The sequence below is a fragment of the Oncorhynchus masou genome, chromosome 23 (genome assembly GCF_036934945.1).
Source record: "Oncorhynchus masou masou isolate Uvic2021 chromosome 23, UVic_Omas_1.1, whole genome shotgun sequence".
NCBI classification, from domain to species: Eukaryota; Metazoa; Chordata; class Actinopteri; order Salmoniformes; family Salmonidae; genus Oncorhynchus; species Oncorhynchus masou.
In genome coordinates this window covers 28,252,881-28,279,399 of record NC_088234.1, presented here as the reverse complement: position 1 = coordinate 28,279,399, position 26,519 = coordinate 28,252,881, and the positions used below count along the sequence as shown (strand labels likewise).

At 43.9% G+C, this 26,519-nt stretch overlaps 1 protein-coding gene across 5 annotated transcripts in view; it reads left to right on the top strand.

Annotated features, from left to right (window-relative positions):
* The window catches only part of LOC135510695 (neurexin-2-like), a 977,907-nt gene that overhangs the window by 682,114 nt on the left and 269,274 nt on the right, over nt 1-26,519 (top strand). The gene's annotated exons all lie outside the window — the stretch shown is intronic.

Below are 26,519 nucleotides of genomic sequence, written 5' to 3'. Positions count from 1 at the left end.
AAAACAGCTTGATTGCCGCAGCAACATCAGGGAAACTGGGCAGAACAGAGTTGCACTTTAAATACATGCAACATCTTTAATTGAGCCTCATTCTCCTTAATTGCCGTCCTCAACAAGGAAAGAGATGAACTGTATGGGAAACTCTGGGGACAGGCCGCGTGGATACACTACAGCCAATACATTAGCAGATCGAAACAGATTATCATATTTTGCGGATAACATTTCATGAGGGCAGACAACAAAATAAGCGGTTTGCGATCTCGTTCATACTGGTGATCCGGCGTTTAAGTTTAGTGGTTGCAAATATCAACAGTCCCTTATCTCTGGTATATCTTGGCATGCATCATTCAAGACTACGTTTAAATTGTGTGCAGCGTAATGGACATGGGCCTATAATGCGCATTGTCTCAGGAAAGACTGACTGGGTTGGCAATACTCAGCATAGAAAACAGTCGGGCCCGAACTGGCCGTGGTGACATCGGGCCCGCAACCTGGACAAACTGGCATAACTGTCGGGTGGTGAAAACATAACAGTCGGGCCCGCAACCTGGACAAACTGGCCGTGGTGAAAACATGACAGTCGGGCCCGCAACCTGGACAAACTGGCCGTGGTGAAAACATAACAGTCGGGCCCGCAACCTGGACAAACTGGCCGTGGTGAAAACATGACAGTCGGGCCCGCAACCTGGACAAACTGGCCGTGGTGAAAACATAACAGTCGGGCCCGCAACCTGGACAAACTGGCCGTGGTGAAAACATGACAGTCGGGCCCGCAACCTGGACAAACTGGCCGTGGTGAAAACATAACAGTCGGGCCCGTAACCTGGACAAACTGGCCGTGGTGAAAACATAACAGTCGGGCCCGCAACCTGGACAAACTGGCCGTGGTGAAAACATAACAGTCGGGCCCGCAACCTGGACAAACTGGCCGTGGTGAAAACATAACAGTCGGGCCCGACAAACCTGGACAAACTGGCCTGGTGGTGAAAACATAACAGTCGGGCCCGCAACCTGGACAAACTGGCCGTGGTGAAAACATAACAGTCGGGCCCGCAACCTGGACAAACTGGCCGTGGTGAAAACATAACAGTCGGGCCCGCAACCTGGACAAACTGGCCGTGGTGAAAACATAACAGTCGGGCCCGCAACCTGGACAAACTGGCCGTGGTGAAAACATAACAGTCGGGCCCGTACCTGGACAAACTGGCCGTGGTGAAAACATAACAGTCGGGCCCGTAACCTGGACAAACTGGCCGTGGTGAAAACATAACAGTCGGGCCCGCAACCTGGACAAACTGGCCGTGGTGAAAACATAACAGTCGGGCCCGCAACCTGGACAAACTGGCCGTGGTGAAAACATAACAGTCGGGCCCGCAACCTGGACAAACTGGCCGTGGTGAAAACATGTGCACACAAAAAAGTAGGACTTGAGGACCACAGGGGAGCCTCTCAAGTTAGATTTAATTTTAATTTAATTTAATTTACCTTGAATCGTGCAGCAAAATTGTGTAGACTATTTAAACCTGCTGAGTTTAACAATAAATAGTGGCTGAATTTAACCTCAAGCCAACTACTTTCCCCCCCATTGTTTGGCCATTTTATGTGTAATTGTTATAAAACGTTTATTAATAGCAGCTAAATACGGTATACTGTGTTGCTATTGATAGTACACTGCATAATGAAACAATATCTAGTAAGCTAGTGTTTTGAGGGTGGACTGACTGTAGTATTATTTGGCATTAATAGACTGGTTTTAAGCACAACAACTTTCTATCCAAGCTGAGAGAGAACACGAGGGTGTCTCATGTCACGCAGGTTCATATAGCCTCTACAGGACAGTTGTATATTATAAAACATCTACTGGTAGATGTATGCTGTTGCATCGAAAATATATTTTACAATCTGCACTGTTTGAATTTCCAACAATAAATTACATTTTGCCACCAGCCAGCAGTTTAAAAATGCCAGTATTGTGACACCATGTATAGCTTTGTGAAATGTTAGGCTTATTAACATGAGGAAATTACGACATAATAGGCCTAACAATAAACTTTTATCCATTAGGTAAATACATGCCCTTGCTCCACCGAAATCCTAAAATCGATTCATTAGGTATACAGGTGCAGATTTTTCGCAACTTCAGCACCATGGACAGCGATCAGTTTATGAGTGTCTGTCTGGCTGACACATTTTTTTTTTTAGGGAAGATGGGGGAGGGGGAAAACTCCCATCTTGCGGGGGTCCAGAGGAACTACGTTAGGCCAGTAAATAGTATGCCTTGCTCCAGAGAGAACCCAATCTATCCAGGTCGCTGTGTGTTCCAGTGTTTGAACAACCAGGCTTCCTACCTGTCTCTACAGGCAGCCGCTCACTTACTCTCCAGGAAATGCATCCCCCTAGATTGTCTTTGAACTGTAATTGGAAAGTGGCAGGTATAACAACGTTCCTGGTTGAAAAAATCTAACCCAGAGGTCCTCAAAGCCTTACTCTGTTCTGATATAGCCTATAGACTTAAGTCGAACCATGTCATGCTGTGTGTGTGTGTGTGTGTGTGTGTGTGTGTGTGTGTGTGTGTGTGTGTGTGTGTGTGTGTGTGTGTGTGTGTGTGTGTGTGTGTGTGTAGTACTCTCTCTGAGGGTCTGGAGGGGTTGATAAACTGTATCCATCTGACCCCCAGATCCACCGAGATGGGGAGGGGATTTAACCACCTCTCATTCGCAATACAGCCTTGATAAAAGGGGAAGCTTACACCGACAAGATGTGAAGGTGTATCAGCCAACCAGTAGGTGGTGTGTGTGTGTGTGTGTGTGTGTGTGTGTGAGAATTGTGGGGGATGTAGTCTAGATGAGAATAGGGGACATATCATGATGAATAGCTGAAGAGGCAAATGCTTTTATGGTTGAGCAAAATGCCTTCGATGAGAGGAAGGGGCAACCACTTAGTTATTGAATGGTGCCAAGTGGCCACTAATAATTAATAGCACTTCACCAAAGAGGTTGGGAGGAACTTCCTCTCATGCCGATATCGGTGTTGATGGATGTCACACAGAGAGTTTAGGTTTTGGAATCAAAGTTAGTTGCCGCCTTCAAACAGTTGCCTTTTTCTTATTAAAAGCAGATGCGACAGAAAATGTGATGCGCTCAGGAGAGGGAGAAAGAAGAGAGAGAAAGAGGGAGAAAAAAAAGATTATCTAGCCAGGCTTTACAAATTAAATTATACAAACGTTCGCACCGTGAGAGAGAAAGAACGGAGGGGGGGAAAAGCTATTAATACATAGTACGGAGACTTTTAAGGGGCCAAACAAAGTCGGTCTCCCTGGAAAGCGGCACGTCATTTTCAATTTCAAGGTTCTCTGACCCATGGGGTGTCTTGTCTGCAGGGAACTTGGGGGCGGGGCCATTGCCGAGCTCCCAGGAACGGGCAGACCAATCAAATCACCAGCAGGCGTGTTTGCACAGCCATGTAAAATATATGCCTGCAACCACATTGAGAAGACGAAAGAAGGCATGAGGGACAGAGAAAGTGTTTACAGGATTATGGGATGCTTTCTCAAGCATATCGCTGCTTCAGATAAGTCATCATTGAGGGGATTATTAAATGTATGCACATTTTTATTTCCATTACACAAGTATTACTAATCTTGTTACATATGGGCAGTGGCGATTTTAGTATGTAAGTCTTGGTGGGGCAAACAAAAAAAACGTGGGATGCATGTCAGCAAAGCAACAACAAAGCACTAAACAATACATTAATTGCACTATAACGGTGACAAACGGTGCCCACAAACTGTTAGGGCCTACATAAAGCTTTCCCAACAGCAGTCCCAACACCTTACCACTGCTATAGTTCATTCAGCCTCGTTTACTGCCTTTTAAAAAACATAGCTGATATGGCTGACTTGCTTAAAACCTCTTTAAACCTCTGTGGGATGTGTGGGATGGTAGCGTCCCACCTCGCCAACAGCCAGTGAAATTGCAGGGCGCCAAATTCAAAACAACAGAAATCCCATAATTAAAGTTGCATATATTAGCAACTGGGCCTGAGTATCAGGCAGTTTACTCTGGGAACCTTATTCATCCAAGCTACTCAATACTGCCCCCCAGTCCCAAAGAAGTTAAGGATCGAACCCTTTTTAAAAAATGTTTTTGCCTAAAATGACATACCCAAACCTAACTGCCGGTAGCTCAGGACCTGAAGCAAGAGTATGCATATTCTTAATAACATTTGAAAGGAAACAACAACAAAGTTTGTGGAAATGTGAAGTTAATGTAGGATAATATAACACATTGGATCTGGTAAAAGATAATACAAAGAAAATAATATGACATTGTTTCTTTCTTTTTTTTCATCTTTGAAATGCAAGAGAAAGGCTACAATGTATCATTCCAGTTTAGGGGAAATTTAGATTTTGGCCACTAGATGGAAGCAGTGTGTGTGCAAAGTTTTAGACTTATCCAATAAACCATTGCATTACTGTTCAAAATGTTGTATCAAGTCTGCCTAAATGGGCCTAATTGGTATATTGATACATTTTCAAGTTCATAACTGTGCACTCTCGCTCCAACAATAGCATGGTATTATTTCACTGTAATATCTACTGTAAATTGGACAGAGCAGTTAGATTAACAAGAATTTAAGCTTTCTGCCCATATCAGATGTGTCTATGTCCTGGGAAATGTTCTTGTTACTTACAACCGCATGCTAATCACATTAGCGCATGTCAGCTCAAACGTCCCGTGAGGGGGTCACCGGGTTTCTACTGACAATTGAGATGTACAAACTATGGCATAAGGGGACGGCAAGCTGATAAGAAGCGATCCGTAATTTCGATTAAGACATTAATGAGTGCGAGACGACGGACAAAGTCAATATAACTATTTATTCAGCACTTTTGAAATGTACGACAGAATTCAGAACATGGTCCGTTCTTACATATAAACAGACAATGAAAGCGCTTACAATATTCAATGATTACATCTCTCTAAAAACAGGTTATAGGCCAATAAGCACACACCGGCCACGAACGGTGTGTTTACAATACCGTGTTGGTGATAATGGACCAAATTATTAGGGTGTGGCACATGGGCTACCAACAGCTTACTACAAAACATACACTAAGTGTTACTTTAGCTACAGTGTACATATCTCTCTGGCATCCTATATCATTTATGAAGCAGCATAAGACATTTTGGGACTCACATTGTGATGTGCTTGGAACAGGAAAGTGGCGTGGCGGTCCTTCGTGGGCAAATCTTGTCATCAAAGAGAAAGATGCCGGATTTACAATTTCGAGTTGAATGACCTTCAAAACATATTTTCCCAGTCGTGGTTTGTTTTTCCCCAGTTCCCAGTTGTCTTGAAATCACAGTTAGCCACTGATTCCTTCCCCACCCACTCATTGTTGAATTTGCAATTTCCAACTTGTTGTGTAATGTTTATGTCCAATGGCTGATGAGCACTCAGACGTTTTATCTCTAATTTCTCTTCATATGATAGGATTGAAAAGGATTTAATTGTCGATATAATTCATGGTGACGACTGCTAGTTTACTAGCTAAGATTTTGAAGGTATGATGTTGACATGATCAGTCCAATCAAAGCTACTGTAGATATAACGACATCAAATCACGTTATATCTGTGGCCAATGACCTTGAGCCTTCTTGGATGGGCACTTCCAATATAACTATGGCAGAACCCAAGGGGCAACATTTTTCGAGCTAACCTTAGAATTGGGGATGACGTACTGTCCCATGATTGACAGAAAACTGAGCCAATCATGACAGAAAACTGAGTCAACCAGGCGCAACGCTCTGTATTTTCTGCGTGAAACACCTGCATTTTGGAGCTGCCTTACTCAAGAAAGCAAAAAAGAGACCATGTTTGTATGTGGCTTTATAAACTCAATGACATTTTGTTAGCAAACTGATGTGATATATATCAATACCAAAATAACAAGCAAAACAGGCAAGCTCCACCCCCAAAACAAGCCCCACCCCCAAAACAATAAATATGATAATATGGGGCTCGATACAGGCTCCGCCCCACCTGCCCTGAATCATGGGTTGCCACTGCATGTATGAATGGGAAATCACATCCATGTGTGAATGGTATATCACATCCATGTGTGAATGGGAAATCACATCCATGTGTGAATGGTATATCACATCCATGTGTGAATGGGAAATCACATCCATGTATGAATGGGAAATCACATCCATGTGTGAATGGTATAGCACATCCATGTGTGAATGGTATATCACATCCATGTGTGAATGGGAAATCACATCTATGTGTGAATGGTATATCACATCCATGTGTGAATGGGAAATCACATCCATGTGTGAATGGTATAGCACATCCATGTGTGAATGGGAAATCACATCCATGTGTGAATGGTATAGCACATCCATGTGTGAATGGGAAATCACATCCATGTGTGAATGGTATAGCGATCCATGTGTGAATGGGAAATCACATCCATGTGTGAATGGTATAGCACATCCATGTGTGAATGGTATATCACATCCATGTGTGAATGGTATATCACATCCATGTGTGAATGGGAAATCACATCCATGTGTGAATGGTATAGCACATCCATGTGTGAATGGGAAATCACATCCATGTGTGAATGGTATATCACATCCATGTGTGAATGGTATATCACATCCATGTGTGAATGGTATATCACATCCATGTGTGAATGGGAAATCACATCCATGTGTGAATGGTATATCACATCCATGTGTGAATGGTATATCACATTCATGGGTGAAATATATATCTCATGGTGGACCAAAGAACACAGGCAATCATAAGCATCCTTAAATTATGTTCAGCGTGACAACTGTACTGCAGAAAGTGAAATCTAAGCCAGCCTAAAAATCATATATTGAGTGATAATTTACTTGCAATTAGTGTCAAAATAAGATATTTGTATTTGGCCTTTTTTTTATAAGCTATTGGCAGATGATTGAACTTATTTGGTAAGAAACAAGAAGAAGAAACACCATTAATTTGAAGTGAATTATCACTCAATGTATTGTAAGATAAGGGCCCATGTGGCTCAGTTGGTAGAGCATGGCGCTTGCATGCCAGGGTTGTAGGTTTCATTCGCACTGTGAACCAGACCAGTACGGAAAAGAACATGTATCCACTCACTACTGTAAGTCGCTCTGGCTAAGATGATGTAATTATTTAGATTTCACTTTTTGCAGTGTGCTTCATGAGTACGGTGAACAAAAGAACACACACAGATGTCCACAGACTACGATGATGACTACAGTAGTGTAACGTAGCAGGCGTGATACACGTTTTTTTCCTTTCTGGTCTTGGTGAGGAAACAAAAAACTGTTGGGAGGTTTTCTTCTGCACTGTTCAACCAATCCAGTAAATGTGGAGGAGGAGTTAGCGCTGAGGATGATGGCAGTGTAATGACTTTATCTATGTCTCCGGCACACAGAGATCTCTTTAAGCCTTCTAGCCCAGGCCAATTCAAATAAAAAGGGCCATATCTTTAATTAAATGTACCATCTTGGCATTTGATAAGCGATGCAGTATATTATGCCTGCTGGCTATGTAGCGGTGGGATGGTGATTGGAACGGAGCATGTATCGCGCTCAGCTCAGACCGTGCAGAGACGCCTTTTGCTAGTTGCGTTAGTCTCTAATACCTAATTGAACAGGATAACCCCCTGCTGCACTAATAACGAGGAGGGCCTTGATTTATGACACACAAGGGCAGGATTATGGAGTTGATCTAGGATTACGAAATTCATTTCAATTGAATAATGAAAAAAAAAGATATCTATTATTATTATTATATATTATTATTATTATTATTATTATATATATAAATATAAAGTTTCCATTAAAAAAATGAACACAAATATGTTATAACAAACAAAGCATATCTATCAGAAAATATTTGGTAGAAAACTTGCCCAGTTTTTAGGTCCTAATAACGATGGTGATTGAAGCCTCAGTTAAGATTGAGTCATGCTCTTTGAAGATTTTCAGACTCCATTTTGAATTAAAAAATAATAATTGACCTACTATGCTTGGCAGTCGAACAAGTGCACTCGTATTAAAACATGAAATACAATTCAATATTAAACCTTATTATTGATCTGTGGAGGCTAATCAGGGGACAGAGCAGAGAAGAGGATTGTTGCAACTCATGTTATTTGTTGATTAACCCATACTCCCATTATGATTTTAAGGTGCTGACAGCAGACTTCAGAAACAGACCTAAGAATGCCAGGATGTTATATTGAGTTATGTTAGTCTAGCATCTCACCCGTCATCTACCATCATGACCTCACCCGGAGACTTATCACAAAGCCTTGTGAATTATTGAACAGGTACATGATGTGTGCTTACTTCGCCTGTGTACATGTACATTACATGCATAAGTAATGATGTGTCGTCACTCATGTGCATGCAGGAGACAAGTGAATGCACACAAGGCAAAGGCATTTGTATGTGTGTGTATCCATTTCCAGCTCATTGGGAAAGTATTCAGACCCCTTCTCTTTTTTTCACATTTTGTTTCACATTTTTTCATGTTACAGCCTTATTCTAAAATGGATTAAATGATTTGTTTTCCTCATCGATGTAAACAAAATATCCCATAATGACAAAGCAAAAACAGGTTTTTAGAAATGTTTGCAAATGTATTAAAACCTACAAACAGAAATACCTCATGTACATAAGTATTCAGATCCTTTGCTATGAGACTCGACATTTAGCTCAGGTGCATCCTGTTTCCATTGATCATCCTTGACATGTTCCTACAACTTGATTGAAGTTCAGCTGTGGTAAATTTAATTGATTGGACATGATTTGGAAAGACACACACCTGTCTATATAAGGTCCCACAGTTGACAGTGCATGTCAGAGCAAAAACCAAGCCATGAGGTCGTAGGAAGTGTCCATAGAACTCAGAGACATGATTGTTTTGAGACACAAATCTGGGGAAGGGTACCAAAAAATGTCTGCAGCATTGAAAGTCCCCAAGAACACAGTGGCCTCCATCATTCTTAAATGGAAAAGGTTTTGAACAATCAAGACTCTTCCTAAAGATGTCTGCCCAGCCAAACTGAGCAATCGAGGGAGAAGGGTCTTGGTCAGGGAGGTGACCACGAATCCGATGGTCACTCTGACAGAGCTTCAAAGTTCGTCTGTGGAGATGGGAGTGCTTTCCAGAAAGACAACCATCTCTGCTGGACTCTGCCAATCAGGCCTTTATGGTAGAGTGGCCAGATGGAAGCCACTCCTCAGTAAAAGGCACATGACAGCCCGCCTGGTGTTTGCCAAAGGCACCTAAAGGACTCTCTGACCATGAAAAACAAGATTATCTGGTCTGATGAAAGATTGAACTCTTTGGTCTAAATGCCAAACGTCACATCTGGAGGAAACCTGGCACCATCCCTATGGTGAAGTATGGTGGTGGCAGCATCATGCTGTGGCGATGTTTTTCAGAGGCAGGGACTGGGAGACTTGTCAGAATTGAGGGAAAGATGAATGGAGCAATGTACAGAGAGATCCTTGATGAAAATCTGCTCCAGAGCGCTCAGGATCTCAAGCTGGGGTGAAGGTTCACCTTCCAACAGGACAATGACCCTAAGCACACAGCCAAGACAACGTAGGAGTGGCTTCGGGGATACGTCTCTGAATGTCCTTGATTGGCCTAGCCCGAATCCGGACTTAAACCGGATCGAACATCTCTGGTGAGAGCTGAAAATATCTGTGCAGCGGTGCTCCCCATCCAACCTGACAGAACTTGAGAGGATCTGCATAGAAGAATGAGAGAAACTCCCCGAATACAGGTGTGCCAAGCTTGTAGCGTCATACCCAAGAAGACTCGAGGCTGTAATTGCTGCCAATGGTGCTTCAACAAAGTACTGAGTAAAGGTATTGTGTGTATTGTGTGTAGATTGATGAGGAAAAAATACAATTGAATTCATTTTCGAATAAGGCTGTAACGTAACGAAACGTGGAAAAAGTCAAGAGGTCTGAATACTTTCCGAATGCACAGTATTGTCACAACAGGTTGAGAACAATGGTGTAAAGTACTTATTAAGTAAAAATACTTTAAAGTATTACTTAAGTCGTTTTTGGGGGTATATGTACTTTACTATGTATATTTTTTAGATCATACATTTTTCTTTGACACTCAAAAGTTCTCATTACATGATGAATGCTTAGCAGGACAGGAAAATAGTCAAATTCACACACTTATCAAGAGAACATCCCTGACCATCCCTATTGCCTCTGTTCTGGTGAACTCACTAAACACAAATGCTTAGCCCCTGCCTATCTGTAAATTAACAAAAACAAGAAAATTGTGCCGTCTGGTTTGCTTAATATCAGCAAATTTGAAATGATTTATACTTTTACTTTTACTTTGATACTTCTGTATATTTTTGCAATTACATTCAATTTTGATACTTAAATATATTTAAAGCCAAATACATTTAGACTTTTACTCAAGTAGTACTTTACTGGGTGACTTTCACTTTTACTTGAGTCATTTTCTATTAAGGTGTCTTTACTTTTTCTCAAGTATGAAGATTGAGTACTTTTCAACCATCAGTACTTACCACTGATGGTGAACCATCAAACATACCCCATGCCGTTACCCACGGTCATGCAGTTCCACATTTTTATACCAACTTACCTCTCTACTCCCACTTATGATGCTAGAGCAGGGCTCTCCAACCCAGCTCCTGGAGAGCTGCCCCCTGTAGGTTTTCATTATAACCCCAGTTGTAACTAACCTGCTTCAGCTTCTCAACCAGGTAATTATTAGAATCAGGTGCGCTTGATTAGGGTTGGAGTGAAAACGTACAGGACGGTAGCTCTCCAGGAACGGTGTCGGATAGCCCTGATGTAGAGAGAACTCTGTTTGTGAGCGTTTGCTGTTGTGTAAAACTGTCAGAGATCAACGGGAGAGGGGGGTGCATGTCGAGTGATTGACTCATTCATTCGAGGGCTCCTACCAAATAATCCCCCCACACCTGACACTCCTGAACCAGACCCAGCAGCGAGGCAAAATGTCAACCCATTCAATTTCCTGTCTGCACCCAACAACTTGTCAAGTTGTCCCCCCCCCCCCCCGGTAAGGGTTGATGTTGTTTTCTGCTCTCGTTTTTTTCCTTTGTCAAAAAGGCCTCTTTCAATTACATTCAAGGACAGGAAAATCTATTTGAAATTGCGATTCCTTTTCTCAGCGAATGACAACATTTATTCTCCTTGATATTTCCTGAGCGAGCAGAGAATGCCTCGGAATATGGAATTTATTCTCGGCACCGACAGAATGTGTGTTCTCTGTCAAACTCTAACCGGATTACACACAACTAGCATTATGGGTCGGGGGCCTGGTTTAAACCCATTGTTGGGTGGGTCTCTTGGCCCCAACCTGGCAACCTCAATGTAAAGGTCCCATATCATATCTCTCCATCTATTGCCCCCACATCAAACACAAACACGCCATACATGATATATGTATAATAGGTTTAGAGTTACTGTTACCGCTAGTGCGACCCCTGCTGTTAAAGATAGGAAGTTCTTTCAGGAAGCGAGTTGAAGCCAAGTAGTGATGGTGGGGAATGGATAGTGAATATTGATCACATACAGTGGGGCAAAAAAGTATTTAGTCAGCCACCAATTGTGCAAGTTCTCCCACTTAAAAAGATGAGAGAGGCCCTGTAATACACTTCAACTATCACAGACAAAATGAGAAAAAAAATCCAGAAAATCACATTGTAGGATTTTTAATGAATTTATTTGCAAATTATGGTGGAAAATAAGTATTTGGTCACCTACAAACAAGCAAGATTTATGGCTCTCACAGACCTGTAACTTCTTCTTTAAGAGGCTCCTCTGTCCTCCACTCGTTACCTGTATTAATGGCACCTATTTGAACTTGTTATCAGTATGAAAGACACCTGTCCACAACCTCAAACAGTCACACTCCAAACTCCACTATGGCCAAGACCAAAGAGCTGTCAAAGGACACCAAAAACAAAATTGTAGACCTGCACCAGGCTGGGAAGACTGAATCTGCAATAGGTAAGCAGCTTGGTTTGAAGAAATCAACTGTGGGAGCAATTATTAGGAAATGGAAGACATATAAGACCACTGATAATCTCCCTCGATCTGGGGCTCCACGCAAGATCTCACCCAGTGGGGTCAAAATGATCACAAGAACGGTGAGCAAAAATCCCAGAACCACACGGGGGGACCTAGTAAATGACCTGCAGAGAGCTGGAACCAAAGTAACAAAGCCTACCATCAGTAACACACTACACCGCTAGGGAATCAAATCCTGCAGTGCCAGACGTGTCCCCCTGCTTAAGCCAGTACATGTCCAGGCCTGTCGGAAGTTTGCTAGAGAGCATTTGGATGATCCAGAAGAAGATTGGGAGAATGTCATATGGTCAGATCAAACCAAACTGGAACTTTTTGGTAAAAACTCAACTCGTCGTGTTTAGAGGACAAAGAATGCTGAGTTGCATCCAAAGAACACCATACCTACTGTGAAGCATGGGGGTGGAAACATCATGCTTTGTGGCTGTTTTTCTGCAAAGGGACCAGGACAACTGATCCGTGTAAAGGAAAGAATGAATGGGGCCATGTATTGTGAGGTTTTGAGTGAAAACCTCCTTCAATCAGCAAGGGCATTGGAGATGAAATTTGGCTGGGTCTTTCAGCATGACAATGATCCCAAACACACCACCCGGGCAACAAAGGAGTGGCTTCGTAAGAAGCATTTCAAGGTCCTGGAGTGGCCTAGCCAGTCTCCAGATCTCAACCCCATAGAAAATCTTTGGAGGGAGTTGAAAGTCCGTGTTGCCCAGCAACAGCCCCAAAACATCACTGCTCTAGAGGAGATCTGCATGGAGGAATGGGCCAAAATACCAGCAACAGTGTGTGAAAACCTTGTGAAGACTTACAGAAACCGTTTGACCTCTGTCATTGCCAACAAAGGGTATATAACAAAGTATTGAGATAAACTTTTGTTATTGACCAAATACTTATTTTCCACCAAAATCTGCAAATAAATTCATAAAAACTCCTACAATGTGATTTTCTGGATTTTCTTTCTCATTTTGTCTGTCATAGTTGAAGTGTACCTATGATGAAAATTACAGGCCTCTCTCATCTTTTTAAGTGGGAAAACTTGCACAATTGGTGGCTGACTAAATACTGTTTTGCCCCACTGTAGGAACAGACAGACGGTATACATCAGAGTGCCGTACAGTACAGTCCAGTACAGTTGCCTTGGGGTAATTCATATATGCTCATGTGTCAAGCCACTGCCACCATGTCTTTCTCAAACTAATGCTTTTGCATTGGTGTTTGAGTGTAATTTTGTGTTTGAATGGGTGTCTTTACATTGTCTTTCTCTGTCTGCTGGCTTCAGAAAAGCAAGGCTCCTTCCCTCAATTGAATCAAATAAAAGTGATGTATCAACTTTAGGTAATTTAAGTTCCTGAAAAGCCTGCTTCATGAGTAGTTACACCGTGGCTGTCACCCCCTCACACCTCCCCCTTCCCATCTCATGTACTCCCCAAAGGCTCGGGAAATGCCTTGGGTTGGAAGGCTGTGTGTGCGTGCGTGCGTGTGTGTGTGTGTGTGTGTGTGTGTGTACTCGTGTGTGTGAGAATAGGCTATCAGTCGCTTTGCATCTCCTTAATATAACCTACTGTCTATATTGCGATTGAATTGCTTAGCACATCACATACAGTATTGAGCCTAGATCGACAACATAAATTGATCACCTGATGGAAAAGCAAAACTTTCATATGCAAAGCATGTTTCCTCTCTAACGATAACCTGAATTAGTTTAACCCTTAAACCTTCCCTTTTGCTCGCCATTAGATAAGCTCTCCCACTCAATGTCTCGATCAGGATCTTCTTCTAATGAACCCATGTGGCGTGCATTGATTATACGAAGCAGTATATTCAGGGTTAACACGGACAGTAGTGAGCGTTCCTAAGCATATGCTTCAGCCAGAGGTGAATGGACAATACAGTGCAAAAATGCCAAGGACATTTCTTTGAGCCATCTCTCTCTCTCTCTCTCTCTCTCGTTCTCTCTCTCTCTCTCATTCTCTCTCGTTCTCTCTCTCTCGTTCTCTCTCTCTCTCTCTCTCTCTCGCTCTCTCTCTCTCTCTCGTTCTCTCTCTTCTTTCCTCTCACACAGAATACTGTATCAGAAAGCGAAAAATAAATCACCACTGAGCTTAATCCTCCCCAGCGCCCAGACCGTGTGTTCCCGATGTTCTGAAAGAGCTTTCAACTCTCCACATCTAGGCGTTAGGGCTGGGAATTGCCAGGGACCTCATGATACGATAATATCATGATACTTAAGTGCCGATTTCTATATGTATTGTGATTCGATACTGTGATTTTATTGGGATTTGACATTCCAAAGATATTGCTAACCATATGTTTACTGCAAAAGGACAAGAGAGAGCCAAAAGAAAATGAGATTTGATCAGTCATGGATCACTACTCGGATTCAACTCGCTTCCTGACAGAACTTCCTATCTTTAAAAGCAGGGGGCGCACTAGCGGTAACCGTAACTCTAATCCTATTATACATATATCATGTATGGCGTGTTTGTGTTTGATGTGGGGGCAATAGATGGAGAGATATGATATGGGGCCTTTACATTGAGGTTGCCAGGTTGGGCCCAAGAGACCCACCCAACAATGGGTTTAATCCAAGCCCCCGACCCATAATGCTAGTTGTGTGTAATCCGGTTAGAGTTGAGGCGCTGTGAAGGGACAGGCTTTTGTAGGACCCTGACACAGGTGACTGGAAACCGCCTCAGAGGGCTGCGCCATTAAACACCATCAAGGATTTACTTTAGAGGCTTTGCTTACCTTTGTGGCTCGGATGAAAAGCTGCCTGCACACACACATACATACACACACACACCCTGGACATACTAAGTAAAGTACACACAAACTCACTCATGTGCATTCATGTATACACATGAACACACACACACACACACACACACACACACACACACACACACACACAACCACACAACCACACAACCACACACACACTAACAGCCGGCTCCATTCACAAGAACAAACAATGGAAAAGACAGCTTCACTCAGCTTTTAATTCCCAGGATGGCAATTTCATGTTTTATCAATGTCAGTATATTAGTTACCTGAGACCAAAACAACACAGCAAACACCCCTAATGAATAATTCTTCTGGCAACGTCACACCAGTGGCTATCTCAAATCAAATACAATCAAATGAAAGTGCATTGGTGAGGTACACAGATTTGCAAATGTTATCGCAGGTGCAGCCAAATGTTGAGTTTTTAGTTCCAACAGTGCAGTAATAATACCTAGAGATGCAAAACAATACGCACATGATCCAAAAAGGAAAAAGAAAGAAATTAAGAAATATCAAAATGAGCAATGTCAGAGTGTACATGTACACTGAGTATACTAAACATTAGGGACACCTTCCTAATATCCCAACACCCTTGAACAGCCTCAATTTGTTAGGGCATGGACTCTACAAAAGCTCTCCACAGGGATGCTGGCCCATGTTGAACCCAACGCTTCCCATTCACCTGGTCTGTCTCTGTCATGGAAAGACCAGGTGCTGTTAGTGTTTTGTACACTCAGTGTATATATATATATATATATATATATATATATATATATATATTCCGGACTCTGATATTGCAGGGGCTTCGGAAAGTATTCAGACCCCTTGACCTTTTCTACATTCTTTCATTCTAAAATTGATTAAAGTGTTTTTTCCCTCATCAATCTACACACAATACCCATAATGACAAAGCAAAAACTGTTTTGTTTTTTAAAATTTTGACAAAAATGTATTTTTTTATAATGAAATATTACATTTACATAAGTATTCAGATTATTAGTCCAAAGAATCTTGTTTCTCATGGTCTGAGAGTCTTTAGTTGCCTTTTGGCAAACTCCAAGCTGGCTGTCATGTGCCTTTTACTGAGGAGTGGCTTCCGTCTGGCCACTCTACCATAAAGGTCTAATTGGTGGAGTGCTGCAGAGATGGTTGTCCTTCTGGAAGGTTCTCCCATCTCCACAGAACTCTAGACCTCTGTCCGAGTGATCATCAGGTTCTTGGTCACCTCCTTGACCAAGACCCTTCTCCCTTGATTGTTCTGTTTGGCCGAGCGGCCAGGTCAAGTCTTGGTGGTTCCATACTTCTTCCATTTAAGAATGATGGAGGCCACTGTGTTCTTCGGGACATTCAATGCTGCAGAAATATGTTGTTACCTTTCCCTGGATCTGTGCCTCGACACAATCCTGTCTCCGAGCTCTACGGATGTGTCCAATCAATTGAATTTACCACAGCTGGACTACAATCAAGTAGAAACATGATGGATGATTGATGGAAACAGGATGCATCTGAGCTCACTTTCGAGTCTCATAGCAAAGGGTCTGAATACTTAAATAAGGTATTGTCTTTTCAAGACATTTTCAAAAATTCTAAAAACCTGTTTTCACTTTGTCTTCATGGGGTATTGTGTGTAGATTGCTGAGGAAATTGTTTTATTTAACCCATTTTAGAATACGGCTGTTGTGCAACAGAATGTGGAAAAAGTCAAGTGGCCTGAATACTTTCCGAAGGCACTGTATATATAATGGTGTATATAGACAGAATGGAAAGTATGAATATATATTTTTTTTTACAGCAGTAGTTACATAGGAGGAGCCAAGACCAACAGTATGTAAACATTACTAAAGTGACCAGTGTTCAATGACTCTATGTACACAGGGCAGCAGTCTATAAGGTGCAGGGTAGAGTACTTGGTGGTAGCCGGCTAGTAACAGTGACTAAGTTCATGGCAGGTACTGGGCGGAGGCCGGATAGCGGTGACTGTTTAAAAGTCTGTTGGCCTGGAGAATAGAAGATGTTTATCAGTCTCTCAGTCCCGGTTTTGATACACCTGTATCCATGTGTAGTGTGAGATATGCTATAGTAAAAGCTAGCTCTGGGGTCCCTGTTCTTAGTCAAGGTTTTAGCTGGGTTTCTATCCATCCCTAAAGCTCAATTCCCAGACTCCCCGCGCGTAGCGGGCGTCTGCGTGCCAGGCGTGTAACCCAGTCGGACACCTCCAGTGAGGCACCAGGCAGCCTGGCTTTTAACTCTGAAATGCTGATTTTTGGTGCGGCTACTGAGCCTGCTACATTGCCAGAAAGGAGCTCAGGCTGTGGCGCTGCAGGAAATTCATAACAAACCCAATAGTTCTCCTTCCTCTTTTTGTCATTACGTGGGCTCCACATTGATAGGTGATGAGGGATACAGAGAGAAAGTTGAGGGAAATGTTTTTGGCCCCATTGGAAGAAAAAAAATTGATAAAGGAATGAGTAAGATGGAGTGTTCTGCTTTGGGCGGTCCAGCTTTCTGATATGGGCCAAGGAAAGCGGATTGTGCCCGAACTGAAACTCACAGCTACGGAATGATAAACTCGTGGACCTGTAAACAATGTTGAAACATTTTCAAGGAGGCTTTGAAGTGAGGCTGTGAAAAAAGGGAATTGACCCGGCCTTTTACGGACCGATTTATTGAAGAGGGGAGACTCATTCTGAATTCCCTCTGTCGTGGTGTACTTTGAGCGTCAGTCTTAAACCGCACGGTATTTGACCTGATTACGGAGTCCACCCTTGATTTTGCAGTAAGGCTTCACAGTTTGGACTCTGTATTCAGAACGAGATTAACAGGAGAGGTATGACTATTACAGAAAGCCTATAAGCCACCTTTTGAAAATGGAACTCTGCAGCCTCATTGGTCCAACACATTTGTCTAAGATCTGTGAATTCAGTCAAAATCGTCTCCTGTGGTATCTATTGACTTTGGTCAGATTTTGCAAGGAAGTAAATATGAAAATACCTTCTCAACAAGGATGACTGCAGTTCTCTCCATTGACGAGTCACTCCATTTGGGTACTGAGGCAACTTCTGCTCCGTGAGTCAATGTAACCACCATACCCTTATTTAATAACCTTGGGGTCTGAGTAGAGTCCATAGATCTAAATGTGTCTTCTGATATTTGAGGCTGTTAGTATTTCCTGTTTCCAATGCCATCGACACGGCGGTAGTATCTGACGCGAATTTAACTCAGTGTGGGGTGCATATCTTTCTCTGAACTCACATGTAGAAAAAGAGCGGAATAGGGAAGGAATCTCTGTGAAACAGGCCGCGAATCGCCGCTCACTATCTGAAGCCTAAACCGATAGCCGCCATCCCATTTATTGAATCTAAAAACACCCAAAACTTCCGGAGTAGCTTATGTCTTAAATGAGTCGTACTAGACGTTGTTCACTCTCTCTTTCTCTCCCTCCTCGACTCGCTCTCTTTCTCTCTTTCTCTCCCTCCTCCCTTGTCTCGCTCTCTTTCTCTCTTTCCCTCCCTCCTCCCTTGTCTCGCTCTCTTTCTCTCTTTCTCTCCCTCCTCGTCTCGCTCTCTTTCTCTCCCTCCTCGTCTCGCTCTCTTTCTCTCTTGCCCTCCCTCCTCCCTTGTCTCGCTCTCTTTCTCTCTTTCTCTCCCTCCTCATCTCGCTCTCTTTCTCTCTTTCCCTCCCTCCTCCCTTGTCTCGCTCTCTTTCTCTCTTTCTCTCCCCCCTCGTCTCGCTCTCTTTCTCTCTTTCCCTCCCTCCTCCCTTGTCTCGCTCTCTTTCTCTCTTTCTCTCCCTCCTCGTCCCGCTCTCTTTCTCTCTTTCCCTCCCTCCTCCCTTGTCTCGCTCTCTTTCTCTCTTTCTCTCTTTCTCTCCCTCCTCGTCTCGCTCTCTTTCTCTCTTTCCCTCCCTCCTCCCTTGTCTCACTCTCTTTCTCTCTTTCTCTCCCTCCTCGTCTCGCTCTCTTTCTCTCTTTCCCTCCCTCCTCCCTTGTCTCGCTCTCTTTCTCTCTTTCTCTCCCTCCTCGTCTCGCTCTCTTTCTCTCTTTCCCTCCCTCCTCCCTTGTCTCGCTCTCTTTCTCTCTTTCTCTCCCTCCTCCCTTGTCTCGCTCTCTTTCTCTCTTTCTCTCCCTCCTCCCTTGTCTCGCTCTCTTTCTCTCTTTCTCTCCCTCCTCCCTTGTCTCGCTCTCTTTCTCTCTTTCTCTCCCTCCTCCCTTGTCTCGCTCTCTTTCTCTCTTTCTCTCGCTCCTCCCTTGTCTCGCTCTCTCTTTCTCTCTCTCCCTCCCTTGTCTCGCTCTCTCTTTCTCTCTTCATCTCTTTCTCTTTCTCTCTTCATCTCTTTCTCTCCCCCTCTCTCGTCTCTTTTTTTCCTGTCCCCCCCTCTCTCCATCTCTCTCTCACTCTCCGTCCTTCTCTCTCTGTCTTCCAGCAGTTATCAGCAGTCCCTCGTCACATATTTTCTGGCAGGGGATAAATTAGATGTGATTCAGTTGGCGTTTTAAACACTGTGGCGTCTCATACCCGAGAGTACTGGTCCTTCGGGAAGCCGCCCCTCTCTCTCTCCATGTCTCTCTCTCCCTTTCTCTCTCTCTCGCTCTCTCTCTCCATCCCGCTCTCTCTAGCTGGCAGCATTGTTGAGCCTGCATTGCCCATTGAAATAATATTTTAAATCCTTGTCAAAATAGACTCTCCTTTGTCCTCCTGTGCAGCAGATTACTACCAGCCTGTATTCTTCTGGAATTGCCTTTGCTGCCGCTCACACTCCTAGCCAACCCCTTTCCCATGTCCCCCCCCATTATAATGCTCACAATGGAACGATAGTATAGGAAAGATCCCTTTGGTCACAGTAAAATCTCAAACAGACACACAGACATAAAGTATTATGCGTTGATGTTTAGCTAGATTCTAGGTTGAAGATGACCACGGTTAAGACAACAGGATTCTAATATCCCATAACACTTTGCAACAATGGGTCTAGCAATGCTCGTTAGCAACAGCGCCGGTAGTTTTTTGTGATTTGTGACAACGTCTTAACCTGTATATCTTCAACCAGGGCTAAATTAGTCCATGGCAGCCATCTTCTGGTCCTGGGTCAGTGGTAGATGGAGCTCCAGGGCCTGGTGGCCCAATGCCCCACGTTAGGGGCTTCTTCTTGAGTTCACTGCCCAGGGACGGTGAGGGGGAGACGGGGACCATCTGCCTGGGACAGCTGGGTCCACAGCTGGAGGGACATACAGTGACAGATGACTCACTGTGAAGCATCAGGGTCCAAATATGGATAGATGGCTAGAGGGATGTAAAGGAATTGAGAAAATGAGGGAGAGCGAGAAAGATTAAAGGCTGCCTGTAGTACTTTCATCCTCATGGTGATACGGTGATGGGAGAAATGTGGTTATTCATGGGAAGGAAATGTTAATATGGGTTTGATATATTTCTCACTGTATCTGATTTAGATAGGTGGGTGTTACAATGGAAGTAGAAAAATAGGAGTATGTCGATGAAGGTTATTGGGGAGATAAATAATTGGTCTTTTTCTGAAATTAACAAATTATTCTCTGAGATCTCTGGTGGCTATTGAAGGCAGTTAATGTTCTGATCAGACACTAACGCTGATTCAGCTTCTGAGACAACACCTATTGTGCCCTGGGGAACCCCTCCACCTGAGCTCTTTTAAATATTCAACAGCAAGTCCGGAGTGATAGATGCCAGCTAATGAACAACGTGGAACAATCGCTGGATAACATCAGGGTCTTCTCTCCAAGACATGAAGTGTTTACATTGTGCCTATATTGCAAATGAGGTTTTATAAAATGGGTTCAAAGAAATGTGCAATCTGATTGGCTGAAAATGGTGCCAGTTGGTTTGACAGTTATTAACGCTGGGGTCCCTCTTCCTGCTTCTCTCTGGGCTGTATCATCATAGTTGAATAAGATGTGTGAAACAGGCAGGCTCCACCATGCGAGACCAGCCACCCCCTCTCTCCTCCTCCCTTTCTACCTACAGCACGCTCCCTCTCTGTCTGTCTCCCACTCATGCCCTCGCCTGTCTGTCTCCTGCTCATGCGTGCGTTATTACATAAAGACGTGTTTATTTATATGATCGCATCATCCTGCGAGCGCTGAGACCAGGAAAGATCATGGGCCTTTGACAAAATTGCTGGATCTGAGAGGCAACCCGATACTGAGCCTTCCTCACAGGTAGTGAGGCCATGATGTTATTAGTGGATTCATTTGACTCTTCTTGTCATGTAATGAACTTAGCGATTCTCAATTGTTCTCTCCCTCTCTCTCATTCCTTCCCTCTTCCCTCTCTCTCCCTCTTTGTGTCTGATTATGAAGGAGGGATGTAGTGTGGATGTGTCTGGGTACAGGCAGAAGGGAAGCAGTGCAATGGATGTGGGGCTTGTGAAAAACTGATAGATTTTAATTACCCGGCTCCCTGAGAGCAGAATATAAGAGTATGTACATAAACGGTGCAATTAGATTATAGCCCACCGTAAACTGTGTCTCTCTCTCTCGCTCTCTCTCTCTCTCTATTTTCCCCAGCAGTGATAACATTGTGTCTGCATTATTATAAACCAATCATTACCTTAGCCAGGTACTCAATCAACTGTATCGAAATAGCCAGAGCTATTTGTAGCTGCGAGCTAATCCATAGCTAGCGACGAGCTAGTATGTCTCCATAGCCAGTTAGCTTTTTGTAAACACAGCGTATAGCCTCATATGTCTTACTGTAAGTGGGCTAGCTACTAGCTAGTCCATGACCATTGCCAACTAGTTGCTTAATAACTGAACCTCACATCGCGTTGCCTCTACTTGTGCAAGGCTACAGAAAGCATACTGTGCTGTATTGTAACTGATGCTCATTTTTGCATCTTGTTGCTAAACTGACACATTGAGTGTCTGTGGGTTGCTAGTGTGTCCCATTGTCTGCAGAAGACATAGCTCACAGCTTGAGCTTCTCCACAAAGTTCACTTACATAAGTGGCTAACATTTGATTCTGAAAAAATGTTATCGAATCGTCCAAATGGGAGCTGGGAGTTAAAAAGTGATGACTTCCTTTGTGTGTTTCTGCCTCCCCTGCTATGAGCTAAGGGATTCAGTATGTCCTATTTTCCTGACCTCTTTGGAGAGGTTTCGGCTTTCTCCCTCTTCAGTGTGAAGGACACATTCAAACTGCCCTGTGACTTATCCAGTGGTGCGAAGTACTTAATTAAAAGTACTTTAAAGTACTACTTAAGTTTTTTTTTTTTGTATCTGTACTTTACAATTTATATTTTTGACTACTTTTACTTTTACTTCACTACATTCCTTATGAAAATATTATACGTTTTACTCCATACATTTTCCCTGACACCCAAAACTACTTGTTACATTTTGAATGCTTAGCAGGACAGGAAAATGGTCCAATTCACACATTTATCAACCAAACATCCCTGGTCTTCCCTACTGCCTCTGACCTGGCGGATTCACTCAAATTCTTCATTTGTAAATTATGTCTGAATGTTGGAGTGTGCCCCTGGCTTTCCGTAAATGTAAAAAACAAGAAAATGGTATCATCTGGTTTGCTTAATATAAGGAATTTGAAATCATTTATACTCTTACTTCTGATACTTAAGTATATTTTAATCCAAATATTTGTAGACTTTTACTCAAGTTGTAACGACCATTGGTGGAAGAAGGTGAGGACCAAGATGCAGTGTGGTAAGTGTTCATCATTATTTTAATAAACTGAACATTAAATACAACAAGGAACAAACGAAGCAACCGAAACAGCTCTGTCAGGTGCAAAACACACTAAACAGAAAATAACTACCCACAACCCATAGTGGGAAAACAGGCTGCCTAAGTATGGTTCTCAATCAGAGTCAACGATTGACAGCTGCCTCTGATTGGGAACCATACCAGGCCAAAACCAGAAATACAAAACATAGAACAAAAACATAGAAAAAAGAAAATAGAACGCCTACCCTAGTCACACCCTGGCCTAACCAAAATAGAGACTAAAGAGCCTCTCTATGGCCAGGGCGTGACACAAGTAGAATTTTGCTGGGTGACTTTTACTTTTACTCGAGTCATTTTCTATTAAAGCATCTTTACTTTTACTCAAGTGTGACAGTTGGGTACTTGTTCCACCTCTGGACCTCCTCGTGTAGATGTGAATTTCCCCACATGTAAACACTGATCTCTCAGGCTTGCTAAATCCCTGCAGTCCTATTGTTATAAGAACACTCCAATACTCCAACACTTTCCCTTCAACAACGCTCTTTGTTGATGCCCCCCGGCCCAACACCCACTGTTTATGAATGGGATGAGGGAGGGTTGTTAATTATGCGGGTAAGGGAGAATCTTTTTTTTTCAGGATTAGGAGGTGGGGAAAGAGGCGTTTGATCCATCCACCACCAGGAACTGTAATCCTACTTTCTCTCTGACCTCGCTTCCCTTTTGGGGGGGGGGGATACAATAATGCCAGAAGCAGCAAGTGGCTTGCCTGCCTTGCATCACCTAGAAGTGGAGAATAAGGGGGCACGTGAGGATGACTCTCCTGGGCCTCAGTGTGTGTGTGTGTTTTTCGCTCAGTCTTTCGGGACATCCAGCAGCAGCTGGAGCAAGCCCATTGTGTATTTCATCATGTTGAGCTACCCCTCACACACCTTTCACCCATCACCTTTGTGGAAACAACACGTCTGTCTGGGAGTGTTTTGTCCAGTGTGTGTGTCTGTTCCTTGTATTGTACAAGGATTTCTTATTGTCAACATTTTGGCTGTAAGGCGTTTCTCGGGACAAGTTTCTATACGCAATTACATACACAATAGAGTTTTTTTTCCTTCTGGCTAACACAGTTCTACCTTCCTTTTTAGCACCCAGCCGCAAAGCGAAGTCTTCCACCTCTTTGCATATTGACTAGCGTTAACTGCTGGTCCACTGTAGACGGCCCAGGCCCACCTTTAAGCCACAGCCGGCAGTCTGAGGGGCCGAGTGAATTGTGACATGCTCCCTTGGTTCCACACCTGCCAGCTCCAGACAGGTGCCTGGGTCAGGCCCATATCCGAGCTCACCCTGGCCCGGGTGTCCAACTTCCATCACCCTGATAGCCCCTGGTGTGCCTCTTCCTGTCACTGTTAGGCGAGCCCACCGGGTAATGGCTGCTGGGGGGGCTGTGTGTTTGTGCTCATGTGAGAGTGTGTATCTGAATGATAGTGTGGCCCTGTCCTCCTGTCACAGGGGGAAGAGTGGTGCCGGCTGCTTCTGTTTGCCCATTTTTCAAGCACGCTCCTTTCAGAGAAGCGAGGCGGTCCCAACTGAAAACTCCATCAGCCGTGATTTATCTGGTATGCTATCTCTCTCTCTCTCTCACCCTCACCCTCTCTCTCACCCTCACCCTCACCCTCTCTCTCTCTCTCTCTCTCTCACCTTCTCTCTCTCTCTCTCACCTTCTCTCTCTCACCTTCTCTCTCTCTCACCTTCTCTCTCTCACCTTCTCTCTCTCACACACCTCTCTCTCTCCCCTTCTCTCTCTCACCCTCTCTCTATCACTCTCTCTCACACCTTCTCTCTCTATCACTCTCTCTCTCTCTCCCTCTCTCACCTTCTCTCTCTCACCTTCTCTCTCTCTCTCACCTTCTCTCTCTCACCTTCTCTCTCTCAATCACCTTCTCTCTCTCACCTTCTCACTCTCTTTCACCTTCTCTCTCTCACCTTCTCTCTCTCTCTCCCTCCCTCCCTGTGTTCATTCGCTCTCTGTCTCTCCCTCTTCCCCTCTCTTGGTCCTCCCCTCTGTCTGTCATCCATTTATCTCACTGAGCTCTAGCTTTCTGTGCCTTTCACTCCTACCTCTCTCTCTCGCTCCACATCCCTCTCTTTCTGCCTCTCGTCGTTACCTCTCCACCTTGCTACCCTGGCCTCGTATGATAGTAATAGCAGAGAAAGAGCAGTGGAGGAAAAGACAAGACAAATGAGAGTGGAATATTCAGTGCTCGGGATGTGAGATGTGTTTGGAGTGTAGAGGGAAGTGAAAGGATAAAACAGGGAGTACAGAGGGGAGGATGAAATGAACGAGGGGGGGGTGAGTGACACGAAGCAGCAGTGTGCCGTATCCTCACACCGATGAGGGGGAAAAAAGAGGTCCCTCATTCATTTGCTAGACCCTTTAATGATTTATCACCAGTGACCAACCGGGTCTCGCCCTCTTTGTGCGCAGATCCGTGTTATTGTATGTGTGAATGTTGTTTATTTTTCACCCGCATGCACGTGTTCATTCATTATTCCTAAATGACAAAAATACCCTCTCTGACTCCTGCTGCTGTGTTGCTATTACAGTGAATTTGGAAGTAGAATCCCCCCCCCAACAGTCCACCAAGCTGTTATTTACTGGGTGAGAGCCCGTACTATTGGCGACAAATCTGTGGCTTCACTCTATTTGTGTGCTGTATGTGCATACACAAGCATGTGTTCCTGCCTGCTACCCATCCTCCCTCCCTGCCTCTCTCTCCCCTCCCTCCCTCCCCTCTCGCTCTCTCGCTCACACTCTCTCTCCGCGTCTGTTTGCCTCTATCTATCTTAGTCTCCGGCTGCGCTTTCAAGGAGAGTGGAGTGCGTCCAACTTCCCTTGTTCCATTTCTACCGTTTCTGTTTTCCCTTGCCCCTTGTCCGCCGCGGCGTACGCAGACGTCCTGCCTTTAGACCGCTGGATCAGGAGAGTCTCATGGAAGGAAGGAGGGGAAGGATGCTCTCGCTGCTGCAGCCCCTGTTTCAATTAGCATGAATTTCACAGCAGTGGCGTCGGTCCGAACAAGCCAGCCAGCAGCCGGAGCTCTGAGAGGACTGCTCCTTCCTCAGACCAGCGTCTGGGAATCCACGGACTGAGAGGGAGAGACCCGGAAATCTCTTTCCATCGAAAAGGGACGTAAAAAGGAAAAGGATACTGTGTGATATTGAGTGGGAAGGAGACTAGGGGGATTTTTTAAGGATCGGTACTCTGTGATGCTTTTCTGAGCTGGAGGGGAATACGGATCACTTGGATGCTCTCTGTGTGTTTGGGTGTGATTCTACTGCCTCTGAATCTGTATCCGCGCCGCTCTCCACCCTAGCTCGGTTCTCTCCCGGAGGGGAGAGGGATTGCGAGTGTCTATAGTTGTTGGGAAGACTCGCTTCTGCTTTGTCTCTTTCTCTGCCCTGCGCTCGTATTCCACATCCCTTGTTTTTCCACATCTTCGCTCTACGCTTTCGTTCCTTCGAGAGATTTTGAAAAGCCTGGAAGCTGGATTCAGCTGCACCTCCATCGTCTTGGCACTGTTCTAGCCCTCTCTCCATCACTCTCTCCCTTTTTTGCCTTTTGTTTTCTGATGTGAGAGGTTTCATCCAGCAAACTGTGGGGATGGTGGTCGTTTTTTTAACCACACCGAGGGCTCAGGCTCTGGATCGAGAAGGTTTGTAGCGCTTTCGCAAAGCAGTGGAAAACTTCAGTACTATTGACAGCAGACAGGGTTTTTGAGTTATAGGTGAGAAATATATTTGTGTTGATTAGTCATATAGTTTTACAGATGGAAGCATTTAAAAATATATATAATCTGTGTTCCCCTGATTTATCAGT